The following is a 15800-nucleotide window of genomic DNA, read 5'->3' as shown; positions in this document are numbered from 1 at the left end:
TTTCGCTATCAACAATCAACACATTAAATGATTCCCCAGGGATGATATAATTCTCCCCGAGAGGACCAAATTATACAGCAAACTAGCATTGCAGTGTTCGCGCTGTCTCGGATTCATTAAACCAATTTTTTTTTTTTTAAATACCTACCTCAGATGATAATTTTGAAAAAGTCTACTGTTTATAGGTTAATTTGTATTGCCCTTATGTACATTTATATATTAACAAAAATCGCCTGCGAGCTGCGAGATACAATAACGAAAAATACTTTTTTAATTATGTATGAACAATGTATTGAAGAATGTTTGACTTGAATTTCTTTTTTTCCCAATTTCATTCATCAGATTACTTCAGAAATTGATGAACGAAAACCACGTTGATTCAACTATTTTTCGGAATGATTTTGCATTGAAGACGAAAATTTTAAAATCAAAGTAGAAAGTACTTCAAAGTGGTTTGCCGTTATAAAACATCTTTAAATCAAAGTTGTTTCAACTTAAAAAAAAGCATCAATTTATTAAAAAAAAATAGAAAAAATGGGCAGACACTGCTGGGGATCGAACCTACAACTCTTGGGTTACTAGGCGAATGCTTTACCAACGTTCTATCTCACTGTTGAAAATTAGAGTGATAAGATGCAACAAAAGCTGAAGTCCGACAAAAATAAATTTTAATTTAAAGAAGTTTCATGTTAATTTTTTCAACATTATATCAACGTTGAAAATTTTACATTATACGTTGCGTTTATTCCCTCAGTGTATTAAATTATTATTATTTTTATCACATAAGTTAAAATTTTTTACTATAACACCATGTTAAAAAAAAACAAATTGTGGTAGTATACTAATTCGTTTAGATGATATGTTTTTCTGTAACGAAAAAAGTCAAAACGAGCCACTGTACGTCTTTCAAGATACTTAGTTCGAGGCACATCAGTTTTCCTTGTTCAAATCAAGAGTTTTGCCATTCTTTTTTTTTTCTTGCAGTTCTAAAAAACCTGGAGATTAGAATTCATAGCCCGAAGCTTAGAGCATATTTGTTCATTTAGAGACCTTCGAGTTAATTTAGTTTTCAAGATTTTTACAATATCGACATACCAAGAGTTAATTATTGTAATCTTCTCTTCTCGACTCCTTCACAAAATTTTTTTCGTGAAAACATTTTTAGACTCACCTTTTCTGCTTATGGTCCAACACTCGACCCTATATAGAAGAAAGACTGACAGGATAAGAATTTCGTAGAGTAAGTTTTGAACCCACTTCTTGTACAAAATCAAAGTAACAGTGATATTCTACGTTTATTAATTCTTCATAAATTTTTCCCATGCCAAGGTGATATTCGAAAAGTAAACTTTTACTCTGAAATGGGTGAAGTTCCTGATTATCTCCGAATAACTGCTATCAACACTGACGTTTTGTACTTGGGTGGCTGACAGAAGTTTGTTGTTAGAAGTTCGTTCCCTACCTACTTTGATCTCGTCTTGGAAATCGTAAGTTTGGCATTGAAGAACAGTATTAGACGTTCACCCGTTTAGAAAATTTAATTCTTTAATCAAAAGTTTACACGGACTTATCACTTACCCTTATTAATTTTTGCAATCTGTGATCCTTAGATATAGACAAGCTTATGGCTTTCTTGATGGGTAGGTCCTTTTCTTGCCCTGCCTTCTTTGTACATGAATTCCATTAAGAACATAGCTTAAAAACATTGACAACGAGTATTTCCAGCGCTTCAGTGATTGAATTACATATTTTTAATATTTAGGTAGGAACTTGCCTTGTGTTCTTAAATAACCTGTGGCCCTATAAATTGATTCCACATTTTTTAAATACCCCATTTTTTTAGAACTCATACAGTTTCCACATGTTAGCCTTGACTTTTCTGACACGATACCTATTGATGAAAAAATGGATTTCAGTTAAGTGTTCAGTAATAGAATCTTCCGCCGTTCGCGGCATATACAGATACACATATAAAGATTATATTGTGAAAATTTTTTTTAGTGCGGAATGCGGATCACTGCCAGACAATTATTGACTTCAAATTTGTGACCTCGAACCTAAGCTATGTTCTTACTTCAAAACGCAGTCTTATTATACTTTGTTTATCCCAGATTAATTTTTTTTTTTTTATCAAACTCCAGGCGTATACCCTCATATCGAAGTTCCTTGTCATTAGCCTGACAACACTATACCCATTTTTCCAAATTAAATAGCGACTAAATAAACGATAGTAGTTGTATGTGCTTATTTTTGGTTGGCAGAACCCAACTGTTACCGCTAGAAGGTAGAAATAAAAAAAAAAAAACAATTTAACTGTTAAATAAATTTTGGGTTTCGTGAGGTTAATTACGTTAATGTCGGTCCTGGAGGATAAAAAAAAAATATCAATTTTCTTTATTCAAATCTACCATGGACATATAACTGTTAAATTATGTTCCTACCAATACCTTGACTTTGGTGAAGGTTGGTTTTTTTTTCACTTTTACTTTAAAAATACCTATGTATCAAAAAATTTGTTTAAAATGTCATAAATTTAAATGAATTGAAAATAATTTGAAAAAAAAAAGTTTCGATTTTCCTCGGGCAAACCTAAAAAAAAAACGCAAAAAATTCTTATTTTGAGAAAAATAAAAAGGAAATGCAGTTTTGAGAATTTTTGTAATTAATTTTGCGCGCTGTTGAAAATGCGAGTCTTCATTTAAATTCTAATCGAAAATAATATCAATCGACAAAAAATTCTTTGATTTGGAGAATATAAAACGCGTTTATAGTTTTTGTGTCTTGTTTATCGGTTTTGATATTCAGTGCTGCTAAAGATTGGTCTATATGGAAACCTTGTTTGACAGATACCACAAATGGATAAGAATGAAGTGCCATATTAGAACCGTAAGTCGTTTTCCAAATTTTTTTTTTATTTATTTGTTTATTCTTTATTCTTTATTTTGATTTTTTTTTTGGGGAATCATTTCTTGAAAAAAGTAATTTCTTTTTTCCAAATATTAATTTTCATATATGTAGGTAAGAATTATATTTAAAACCATCCAAGAAAAAATGTAGAATTTGACTAAAAATTTCGACTTAAAGTCCAAAAATAAATTCTGCCTCCTGGAAGGGTATTTTATTCTCTTTATGTTACCAGAGGTTCTTAAGATTTTTGTAAAGTAAGGGAAATGCTCATAGGTACATACATACACACATATTATATGTATTTTAAAATTACTCGAAATATAAACACATTATAAGTATAACATCACTGGCTTAAGGCAAGTAAAGACCGGAATGTGAATATTACATTTTGCTATCCTCTCCACATATGCTATAACAACTACCACACGATCAAAAGAACTATATATTTTGCTCAATGAACACTCTCTTTACTTTATGTGCACTTTTAACCATATATAGGCCAACGTTCTATATGGAAACGTATAACATACAAACGTGCATTTAGAGCTATGATGCAAGAAAAATAAGCACATACCACTTGTTCCTTTCGACGAAATACGCAACTGGAAAGTGAAGTGGTACATTACTTTGTGTACCCGCTTCCATAAGCATTTTATTCGGAAAAGAAGAAAAAAAAAAAAAAATTATGTAAAATGGCTTTAATTGGGAACATACAAGTGTACTCATACTCATATAGTCTAGATTTGTTACTATAGCTACCAATTTTATTTCTGAAATATACGTATAGATGTGTTATTTTGATATGACTTCTATGTTTTGTGCGATATCAAGGTTAAAAGAAAAAGATTTGATTCTTACTTTAAATATAGCATTCGCACTTTTATTTAACCTAAACGCAAATTATTTAACCTTTTCACAAATATATTTCACCTTTTAGCAAATATATTTCACCTTTTAGCAAATATAATTAAACTAAAAGCAAATCAATTAAACCCAAAAGCAAATATAATTAAACTAAAGCAAACTATTTAAACTTTTAGCAAATCTATTTAAACTAAACGCAAACTGATTAAACATTTTCTAGAAAAAGCTTTTGGTATCGAGCTATGAAGAAGGGATTAGGATTTAGAAGCTGTCCGTAGCTCAAAAATCAACGAAACACCCCAAAAGCCACAATAAGACCCTATAAACAAAATGTGCATTTCAGTTAATAGAGAAAAATCTAACAAAAAAGAAACTTGACCTAGGATTTGATGCAGTTTTGAAGAGAGGTTTATTTTGAGAACAAATCTCAGTTTACTTAATTTTTTGTTGGGTGGGACATCCGCTATTTAAAAAATCGCATTACTCTCAATACCTCGAAAACGACTTGTTTTTTATTTCCGAAAAAGTTATGTTGGAAAAAATTAAAACTAACATACTCCAACTCTTATAGTATAGCTTATTAAAGAAAAAAAGACACTTTCAAAACATACGCATGACAAGTTCTAAGTAAGATTAACATGGACCATAACTTTGTTGCAGTTATTGAAGTAAAATTGATAAAAGTAGATCACCCTAGCAATGTTATTGACATTATTCTACTTATTCCAATGCCAGCAAACTAGCTAACGTTGTTAAAAAAATATTATCACTATCATTTTTCATTTTAAAGGTGAAATAAATTTGTGTTTTGGTTAAATAGATTTGCTAAAAGTTTAAATAGTTTACTTTAGTTTAAGTATATTTGCTTTTGGGTTTAATTGATTTGCTTTTAGTTTAATTATATTTGCTAAAAGGTGAAATATATTTGCTAAAAGGTGAAATATATTTGTGAAAGGTGAAACTAATTTGTGTTTAGTTTAAATAAAAGTGCGAATGCTATACAGGGTGTCCCAAAAGTAATGGATCAAACGAAATATGCTGATAGGCCAACTTTAGGGCTCTCAGAATCTGGTAACTTGTTCATCCCAAATCCTTACGGTTTTCGACTTAATGCAGTTTTTGTGAAATTTCGAAAAACCCCGACTTTGCAACAGTATTTTGCTTCCTCCGCTCATAATTGATTTTTGTTTTTTACAATTCTTTCACTAAAACATTGCCTAATAATAAGAAATAATTAATTAATCAAAACATTTTTTATTTCATACGCCATTTTGCTGCAAATTAATTAACAGTTCCATGTTTTATAAAAACTCAAATTCTTACTTTTATTTCAGAGCAACACCCTGAACAAAATTTGTATGGTGTGACACTGGTTTATTATTTTGAAAACTTGCCGTGTTATTGCAGTTTTCAAAAATGTATAAAAATTTCCAAAGTTGAAATTAGAGCCCAAGATATTACAATTTGAATGCAAAAAAACAGACGTTTTCAGAGCAAAATAACAAACAAAAATCGAGGCTTTTGTTCAAAAAGAAATAAACAAACAACAGTCGAGAAAATGTGTTTATTTTTCTTTGTTATTTTTCTCTGAAAAGCCCTGTTTTGTTGCTTTTAAATTGTAATATCTTTAGTTCTAACTTCAACTTTGGAAACTTTTATACATTTTTGAAAACTGCAATAACACGGCAAGTTTTCAAAATAATAAACCAGTGTCACACCATACAAATTTTGTTCAGGGTGTTGCTCTGAAATAAAAGTAAGAATTTGAGTTTTTATAAAACATGGAACTGTTAATTAATTTACAGCAAAATGGCGTATGAAATAAAAAAATGTTTTGATTAATTAATTATTTCTTATTATTAGGCAATGTTTTAGTGAAAGAATTGTAAAAAACAAAAATCAATTATGAGCGGAGGAAGCAAAATACTGTTGCAAAGTCGGGGTTTTTCGAAATTTCACAAAAACTGCATTAAGTCGAAAACCGTTAGGATTTGGGATGAACAAGTTACCAAATTCTGAAAGCCCTAAAGCTGGTCTATCAGCATATTTCGTTTGATCCATTACTTTTGGGACACCCTGTATAATAACCAGAATGCAAATGATAGGAAAATGTAACAATTTTGGAATTTTATTTTCTTATTTGTTATTAGCATTTTACTTCTTTTTTTATAGTGATAGTATAATGTATGCAATTGGGGATCAAAGTTCAACAAGAATTCAAGCTCAAGAAGATCACAGATAAATTAATATAAGTCTGCATGTAATGGTTACAAAGAAAGCAGTTGGAAGAAAATAGTTTTCGAATTTACTAAAGTAAAATTTTGTAATTTCAATTTTTGGAAAAAAAACTCAAGTTTTTCCAAAATTTATAATTTTTAATTTTTATTACTTTAAAAACAACTTTTCAAGTGGATTATGATAAAAAAAAAATAGCTATCGTACCTATAGCTATTTCAATTTGATAGCAAATTTGAGGTCAATTTCATTCCTTCCATATTTACCATGTCATGATCACATATAAATGGCTGAAATTGTCTTTAATTATAGCTATTCTTTTTTTAACTTTTTTTTTTATGCGGAAGACGAACCTAAATTTTTGTTTCATTTTAGTAACAAAGTGATTTAATTTTACGTAAACGTTTCAATAAAAAAAGGAGAAGAAAAAAATTACTTTGTACATTGTACGCTACACAGAGGAGTATTCGACCCCAAAATCCGGTCATAAGTGAAAAAAATAAAAATCGCATTCGACCCATTATTTTTTGCTTTTTGCATTCCTCAATACCCATGCTAACTAAAACCGGTTTCAAATAATAACAGTTGACCCCCTAATTCCCAAGATCTTAGTCTAAATCTAGTCGATTTTATAAGCTCAAGTCACAAAAGCTTATTTTATTTTCTAATCATTAACACTTCAGTCTGATTTTTTTATTGTGATTTGTGATAATTGTGAAAATTTTTTTATGTATGTCCAAGGTCAAGGCATATACTTTATGTTAATACAGAAATTTCCATATATTTCATTGAAAATATATTAAAAATCGAGATGACAAGAGTGCATAGAAAAACGTGAAAACTAATGAAATTTTCGGTAGAAAAAAAAGTGTTTTTGTTGTAGTCTCGGGTACGATCGAGCAAAAATTTGTCTTATATAATTAACTGTACATCTTTGTCATCTCATGCACATAAAAAAAATTTCCACATATTTCCACCTTTTTTTTTAATGGCGTTTTTTAGTCTCGAGGTATTTTTAGTAAAATTGGCTTTTGTTGCTTAAAAAACTACTTATTTTCAAATTTTTGTTTTCTTTAACCTGAAATATTAACAATATTTAAAAATTTCATGTAAAAATTAATAATATGAATTAAATAAAATTGAAAAAAAAAAATTACTTAATTAATTTTTTTTTTTTTAACTGACCCGAAAATTTTTTTCAATGTGACTTTTTAATACATTATAAGTTATAAAACAATACTTTAGGCCAATTCCAATAAGAAAAACATTAAAAATATTTTTGACCGGATTTTGAGGTCGAATACTCCTCTGTGCGCTATGCAATTTTTTGTGTGTACGTTGTACGACTGATAAAAACTTTTACCATTCTGCAACTCCCTTTGGACGCGCATATTTTCAAAAAAGTTGCCCACCTACGTTAGTATAGATTTTTTTTATACCACAGGTGTTTCAAATTTTTCACCAAATATTTATTTTTTTACATTTTGCATTGAAAAACGAAATTCAATATTTTTTCAAAGAAAAAGTGCAACAAATATGAAAATTTTTAAATGCTTATGTATTAAGTCAATTATTGTAGAAAATTATAAAAAAAAAAGAAATTTAAAAAATTCATACATTCGTGGTTGTGGTAACCGAAAATGAAAGATGATGAAATTTAAAATACACTGAACGAAAAAAGGGTAATATTTTTGAAACTGGTTGCGATAGAAACTTTTTCTATTTGGTTTTAGTACAGTCATAAGTTTAGCTATCAGCCATTTAAGGGTTATCCATTTTCTACCGGACACCCTGTATACCTACTGAAAAGTCCATTTTTTTCTGTCAGACTATAAAGGTGTTAAAATTCAGTTAAAATTTCACATAGTCACATAGAATTTTATACTTAGTAGTTGTCAATTATAACCATTAAGGAAACAATTTTTTTAATAAGGCTACTACAAATATGTGTTGTTTTTTTTGGTATCAAGGCCTCTTTTAACAATACATCTCTAAGAAAAGTATTTTTAATTTCAATCTTTTTCGCGGATTTTAATAAAATTTGTTTCTAAGAGCTCAGAAACATGTCAAAAGTTAAAATTTATTTTAAATATTTCTTAAACCAAAAGACGATACTTTCATGTTCAACGTTATAATATAAAAAATGCTATTTATCGACTTAGAAGTCTTTACTAATATTATAATCAATTTGCAAAATAAATTAAAAATTAATTAAATTTAAATAAAAAAAAAAAAATTATTACTCCCAAATTTTGTAAGACAGACAGTACACCGAAAAAAAAATTTGATAATAACAGCTATCAAATTAACATTTTTCAGTGACAAAAGTCGTCCAACAATTAAAATATCAATTTTGATATTTTATAATATCATTTTGACATTTTTTAATTTCAGGTGGGACAGTGAAAATTTCATTTTGACAATTAAAATATCATTTTGACATTTTTTTAAGTTAAAGTGAATAGTGAAAATTTCACTTTGACAATTAAAATATCAATGTTGACTAGATTTTACGTTTTAGTTTATTATAATGAAACCTATTTCTTTCCTTTTCATTTTTATTATTTTTATTATTTTAAGAATTTTCTTTCTTTTTTCAAAACATTACTGAAAGGGAATATTCCTTACAAAATAATGGTGATATTATTTTTTCTATTATAGGTGATATAATTGTTTTGTTATTTTCTCCCAAACTATGTGAAGTAAAATCTTAGTGCCGATCAAATTTTCTCAGTAAATCATACATTTTACTTCGAAAAAACACAAAGCGCCTTTAAATTAGTACATATTAAGAATTTTTTATTTAATATTTTTCAATAATTTGGAATGAGAAATTGATATGAAAAAATGATAATAAAATATCAAAAAAAATTTCCAAAATGTGACATTTAAATATCATCCTGATAATAAAAGTGTTGTTTTAACATTTTAAATATCATAAAACACATTTTATAGAGCATTTTTGGCTGATATTTAAAAAATGTTAATTTGATATTTAAAAAATGTTAAATTGATATTGGTTTTTTTTTTCGGTGTATCGAAAATATTTTTATATAATAGCCAAGTACCTTTTTTATTTTTGTCAAAATATTACAGCTATGGAGTTATTGGTTGAAAAAAAAACTGTTTTCTGTATGGATATTTAAAAAAAAAAAAACTGGTCGAGAACTGCACCCTTTAGGTTAAGAACTTGCACTTAAAATGAGTATAAAGCTAAAGCTTAAAAACATATAAAAATGAATAAGATTATATAGCGTAAGTGATACAATTATTGACACTGCAAAATTTCAATATAGTTATTGACACCCTCTTCGTAAAGAACGTTTTATAGGAAAAAATCGCAACGATTTATATAAACCGTTTTTTTAATTTCTTCGCTCTTTCTTATTCTCTCACTCTTTGTTTTTAGTTGGGAGGTAGCTACTCAATTTTGTTTTAAATTTTGAAACGTAAACATCACTGTTACGAGAGTGTGTTTTTTTGGTAGAAAAGTGTCTATTTCGTTAAGGAGTCCTAACATGTAAATCGATAATTATGTTGTACTTAGTAAAAGTATGCTCATAAAAGTTTATAATATATGAAATTTAATGTCCTGGAGAAGGATTTAATGTATTTTTATTGTTTTTCTCTTATTATATATTTAATAAAATGGGGTGTCAACTACTGTCTTAAGATTTTAACATTTTCTATAATTGACACCCCTGTGTCAATAACTGTCTTGTATTGGAGTACAAACGTTGACACTGTGTCTATAGTTGTACTTATAAAGAGTGTCAATAATTAGATCACTCTTTTAAATGAATACTAAGCTGGAAAAATGCCTAAATGTACTAGGAAAAACACCAAAACGGACCTCGAAAAACGCTCTTGAAGCTGTGAGGATACAAAAGATGATCAAAAAGGCTGCAGCAAAATTTTTTCATATTCCTCGAACTACTCAACTAACACAACAGATTCTGACAATTGAAATCTTGCATGTACCACTTTTGATACAGCTTGTATTGAGCTTGTGTTCAGAATTTAATTGCTTATAGAAGTTCGAACTTGTTTAACAACTTGTAGTAAGTTGTTTGAATACTCCTAAAGAAACTTAACCGAAGAAAGCTTGTTTTTGGGATAAGCTTGGTTAGTCAATTTATAAACTATCTGTCAAATCTAAAAGCTTCGATAGAGCTTCGGCAAAGCTTCGTTTAAGATTCTTTTAGACCTTATAAGTACTTTGTTATAAAGGGTCTAACTTGTATAACGTTGCCCATTTCCATGCCCAACAACCTTACTAAAGTTTAACAAAAGCTGAAATGTATCTTCTTTATCGAAGCTGAAATGTTATTTGGGAGAGGATGTACTTCTACCGTCAAGGGTTTTCTTGAAGAAGACAAAAAGGAAAATCCATTTGGGCCACAAAACAGGCGAACGGCTAGTTTAAGGCATTTTTGAGCCGACACCCTTCAAAGGGTGCCACGTAAAGGTTTAAGAAAATGACTTAAATCAGCCTCAACAAAAAAATCGTAATTTGTATTTCCAACTGTCTGTTTGAAGATATGTCAATAATTGTATAAATATGTGGTGTCAATAGTTGTACAAGTATGTCAATAATTGTATAAATATGTGATGTCAATAGCTGTACAAGAGTGTCAATAATTATATATTTTGGTAGAGTTTTAGAAAAATCAAAATTTAACAATATCACGAATCTCTTAACCGATTTTAATACAAATATAATGAAAAACAATTGAGTAAGGTATATAAAAATGTACTAAGAGTTTCACATATCCATACCAATTATATTTGCCAGCTGTGTGAACTGAAAAATTCCTTATGGGTGTCAATAACTGTATCGCTTACGCTATATTCCATTTTGTTGCTTCCGAAAATTTTGGTCCTTTCATCGCCAGAGCAATATTCTAAAACAAACTCAATAAATTTTTATAACGAATGAAATTTTGAATAAGCTACTTCACTCTTTTATTCCAAGAAAAACAATAAATGCAGTTGTAAAATTTAATTAATTGTACCTATATTATCTTTTTCAAACGCAGTTTAAAACCAAATAAAAAATCTATATAAAATGCATCTGTTTTACTTTCGTCACTAAAACTTAAACCAACTGGTTTTTCCTTTCTCCTTCCCATTCTCATTATTATTACTCCCTTGACTTTTTTATTCAATTTCCAGACAACTTGACAAACCACAAAGATTTGTTTTTAGGACTTGAAAAACTTTGCTTTTTTGCTTTAATAACGTTTGATGTTGGAAACTATTATTGTGGGTATACTTTGTGTGTGCTTTTATTTGTCATTTTAAAACACAATTATTATTACAATCAAAAAGTTTCTCTCAACAAAATTACCACCACTCTCTGTCTCTCCATTAGTGCCTTGTCGACATCAAAAATCAGATATATAGAGGTACAAAACAAAACTTAACATTTTGTGGGCTACTATGTTATGTTTGTATATGTGAATAGATACATATACATTTGTATCTTATGGAATAGAGGATATACACATTATGCGTCTGTGCTCACATTTATACCTCTAAAGACAAACAACAACTGATGTGGAGACTGTGGTTTAAAACATTTTTACTTTTCTTTTTTTTTGGCTGTTAGTTTGTGGTAAAAAGCACCCATTGCCATTTAGTAAAAAAGGCTATAAACGTATATAAACCAAAAGCTAACTTCTTGCACACATGTGTCAAATGGTTCTCTTAAATGTCCATGTCCATAGAGTTTTGAAATAATTATTATTTATGACACTTCAATAGTTGAAAAGTGAAGGAAAGATCAAGTATTTGCTATTATGCTGTAAGTCTATACAAAAATGAATAAAAGATGGTGGGCAGGGGGGAATAGAAGGGAAAGCAAACTTATAACTAGGTACATAATTTTACATAAATATATTTAAAAAAAGAAAAACTATGTATTTCATCTGGTTAAATAATGAAATATGTTGGTGTCATGTAGAGTAAGTGTGTTAGAAAAACGAAAGGATTTTATTTGACACTCTGTATTTGACGAACTTTATGTTGTATTTAAAGTTGGTTTGTTGCTGGTCAGAGGACAAAATTTACTTAAAAATGAAAAAAAAAAAAAACTAGTCTTGTTTTTCTTAAATTAATATTTATTGTAAAATATAAACATTGCGGCGGATTACGAGTAGGTATTAGAAGTAGGAAATAATAAAATAAAAAACGTCCAAGGTAAAAGAGGTTGGTCTTTCGGATAGATTATGGATTATTAGGATAGATTATGTAAAAATTGTGAAAAGTTGAATTTTCAAAAAATCATTAAGTCTTGTATTTCACTTTTTTTTTACTATATATCAGTTATGCATTCTTACAAAAAAAAAAAGTTGAGATAACATTTTTCCATGACATTACGATGGTAGACAATGCCAAAAAAGTGGGTCCCGGACCGATTAATGTCAAACTTGGTATGTAGCGTTATTTGGCGACTCTCCAGAGGTGTTTTTCGAATTAATTTTTTTGGACCAAAAATAACGGTACTTGTCATATACCGATTTTAGTAAAAATTAATTCCTCCTTTTGTGACCTTTTTTAGTAAAATAAATTTTACTTTTTCCGTGGGCTATAGGTCTTTCTTCAATATACTTTGTTAGTACTAGTCGACGTTTCGGGTATGCTTATACCCTTCTTCAGGACTAATATTAGTGAAATATATTACCTAAATATATTTTAACCTCTTAGGTTTCTAACTTCTTGGAAAGTTGTTTGTTTTTGTTTTTAAATTTTAATATTTCAAAATTTCAACAATTGAAGTCTTGAAAAAGACTTTCGTTTTATCAAAATTTCAAAAAAAAAAAAAAAAAAAAAAAAAAAAAAAAAAAATTTGATAAAACGAAAGTCTTTTTCAAGACTTCAATTGTTGAAATTTTGAAATATTAAAATTTAAAAACAAAAACAAACAACTTTCCAAGAAGTTAGAAACCTAAGAGGTTAAAATATATTTAATATATTTCACTAATATTAGTCCTGAAGAAGGGTATAAGCATACCCGAAACGTCGACTAGTACTAACAAAGTATATTGAAGAAAGACCTATAGCCCACGGAAAAAGTAAAATTGATTTTAGTAAAATTCAAATATCTCAAAAACGGCTCTAAAAATTTTGTTTACAAAATTCAAATGTTAGTTTTAAGCTAAGGTCTATCTTTCAATGTAAAATTTCTTTTTTTGAAAATCATTATTAACGGTACCCGCCATGGACCGTTTTTTTTTTCAAATCCGATTTTCTCCGAAACTGCTTATTCGATTTCATTGAAACTTTTTGTGAAAAGGCATTTATATAATTTAAATTATAAGCCAAAAATAAAATTTTGAAAAAAATAATTTTTCTATTTTTAAAAATCAAATTTTCGAAAACGGGACATTGAATTTTTTTTGAAATTTTGTTTTAGATGTTGATTAGAGATTTCTAGAAAATGGCATACCAATTTTATTTTAAAACTTTTTTCCAAAAAAATTATTTATAAAAAATTAGTTTTTTAAAAAACGACTCTAAGGATTTTGAATTTTTTTTTCTAAAAATCCATGTTAATATATCAATCAAAACTGCATACTTGTTTTGGAGGGCAATTTAATTTTCAGATTTTATTTTATTTATTTTTTTAAAACGAATTTTATGTTTTTTTTTTAATTTTTTTTAAACCTACATATTATAAGTACGTACATGTTATAAGTACAAATTTCTATATAAAATGTCTTAAAAATTTAAACAACTTGAACTCTTAGAGCAAGTTCATGCGACCCAGTCGTGCATTTTATTCATACAAGACAAGTGCTTTCATTTGGTTTATTCATTTTTAAGCAGTTTTTTTTACCTGCCCTATAAATACACTAGCCCAAAAAGTTAAAGAAATTAAAGATTTTCGATACATATCACCGTACCATGACAAATTAAAAAGCATGTGAAAGCTACATTCTTCTAATTCTACGATTTTATTACTAAATATTTCATTTTAAATCGTGAAAAAGAAAAATCGTTTTTGTTTCTATTTTTTTCTTAAGAAAATGGGAAACATTTAACTGATAAATTTTTTATTATTTTTAGAGAGAATTAATTAAGCTTTAAGATTTTTTTTTGTTCGTCACTCCTTAAATTTTTTTTTTTTTTTGACTGCATTATTAGTCATCAAACTGAAAACCTTACTCTTGAATTTAACTTTCAATACCTGAACAACGGATTATTTTAAAAAAATTCAAGGATATAGGTATTTAAAATCTCCATTTAATTTTCTACGCACAATTAAAGTCTTTTTGTTAAAAAAAGAAATGTTTTCTTACATTTGAGATCACACAGGATGCTCAAATCGATTCACGGACTGCATGACAAAAACCATTTTTTTCATCTTCTCGTAATGTAAATGTACAGTACCTTGCCATATTATTAGGCCCAAGCGAAAAAGAAATACAATTTAGCATGTTGCTGAATTTTTAAAGTTTTTGTCGAAATATCTTAATTTTTTTTTTGTCTCATATACTTACACTTATCATGTAGATACGGATTGACTTACGAAAAGTTTGAAACATTCTGGGAATAGCTCTGCTCGTCTGGTCTTCTACGAAAAAAAAAACTGAACCAAATCTAAGAACATTACGTAATAACCAGACGATCAGAGCTTCTATATTGAAACAAAATAAGACTTTTGCCATAAAGTTAAGAATGTCACGTTATTTCCTCTATACAAAAATTTAAGTATTGGATCCGCCTGGAAATTTTCCGGTCGTAAATTCCTTAGAAAACTTCTTTTGGAGCTTATTCCCTTTTGCTAGTTATTTTTTTATTTTTATGAATTCTTTAACTTTTTTTAAGTCTACATGATAAAAGTAAGTAAATGAGACAAAAAAGAATTTGAGATATTTCGACAAAAACTTTAAAAATTCAGCAACATGAAGCAAAAAATTGAATTTTCTTCGCTTGGGCCTAATAATATGGCAAGGTACTGTAATCGTAATGTTGGTTAAGATTAAAACCTCGATTTTTTTTAACTGCTACAAAACCAATACTTTTGTTAAGTGATTTTTTTAAAGTTATTTCTGTACAAAAACAAAAAAAAAATACCTACTATGCCACTTTTAACACTTAAAAACGAAATTTCATTAAGGTTTATCAACCCTTTTTCTACTTGATTTGCTTTATTAAAATAAAAGTTTCTAACAAAAAAGTTATATGTCTGTGGTAATTTTTCAAAAAATGTTTTCAAAAATCCAAAAATTTATGTTTTGATATTTGTTTGTCTTTAAAAATAAAACTTTACAGATACTCATTTATAAAATCGTTATATTTGAACAAGTCATTTGAGAAACAGTCAGGAAAATAAAAAAAAAATTAGTATGTGGGAGATACAGTTAGTAAATAAGTATCGAAAAAATTTGTTTTGTTGTAACCGTTTTTGAGAATAACTTTTCTTTTTAAAATTGTTCCCAATATTTGTATATGGTACCTATATCATGTTAAAATAAAATTCCACAATTCTAGAGCCTAAATTCTTCTTATTCATAAAGACTGACTGACACACACAAATTTCATGCATTTTCTATTATGGTAATGTCATGCATAATTTTAACAAAATTTGAATTTTTTTACGAATCTATGACTTGGTATAAATGAATAGTACCTATTCGTAAGAAAAAGTCCAATAGAAAGTGGTCATTTTTTTTCCATTCCTTCAAGGACTTTAAGTAAAAAAAATTCTTCTCAAGGTTTCTTTTATGTTTTTTAATTTCAAAATTTCACTGCGCAATTTCTTACTATTACAATCGAAAAAAAAAAAT

At 28.0% G+C, this 15800-nt stretch overlaps 1 protein-coding gene across 16 annotated transcripts in view; it reads left to right on the top strand.

The window, feature by feature from the left end:
- Window positions 1-15800, top strand: part of LOC129909882 (disintegrin and metalloproteinase domain-containing protein 9) — a 480905-nt gene that overhangs the window by 85973 nt on the left and 379132 nt on the right. The window contains exon 1 of one of the 16 annotated variants that reach the window (XM_055987017.1): window positions 2763-2886. The exons of the other annotated variants lie outside the window; for them this stretch is intronic. The gene's annotated coding sequence lies outside the window, so the exon portion shown is untranslated. Of the gene's footprint in view, window positions 1-2762; window positions 2887-15800 lie in introns of those variants that run through there. 16 annotated transcript variants of the gene reach the window in all.

The sequence above is a fragment of the Episyrphus balteatus genome, chromosome 2 (genome assembly GCF_945859705.1).
Source record: "Episyrphus balteatus chromosome 2, idEpiBalt1.1, whole genome shotgun sequence".
Classification (NCBI taxonomy): Eukaryota; Metazoa; Arthropoda; class Insecta; order Diptera; family Syrphidae; genus Episyrphus; species Episyrphus balteatus.
The sequence above is the reverse complement of the archived record's forward strand: the minus strand, read 5'-3'. Positions and strand labels throughout refer to the sequence as shown.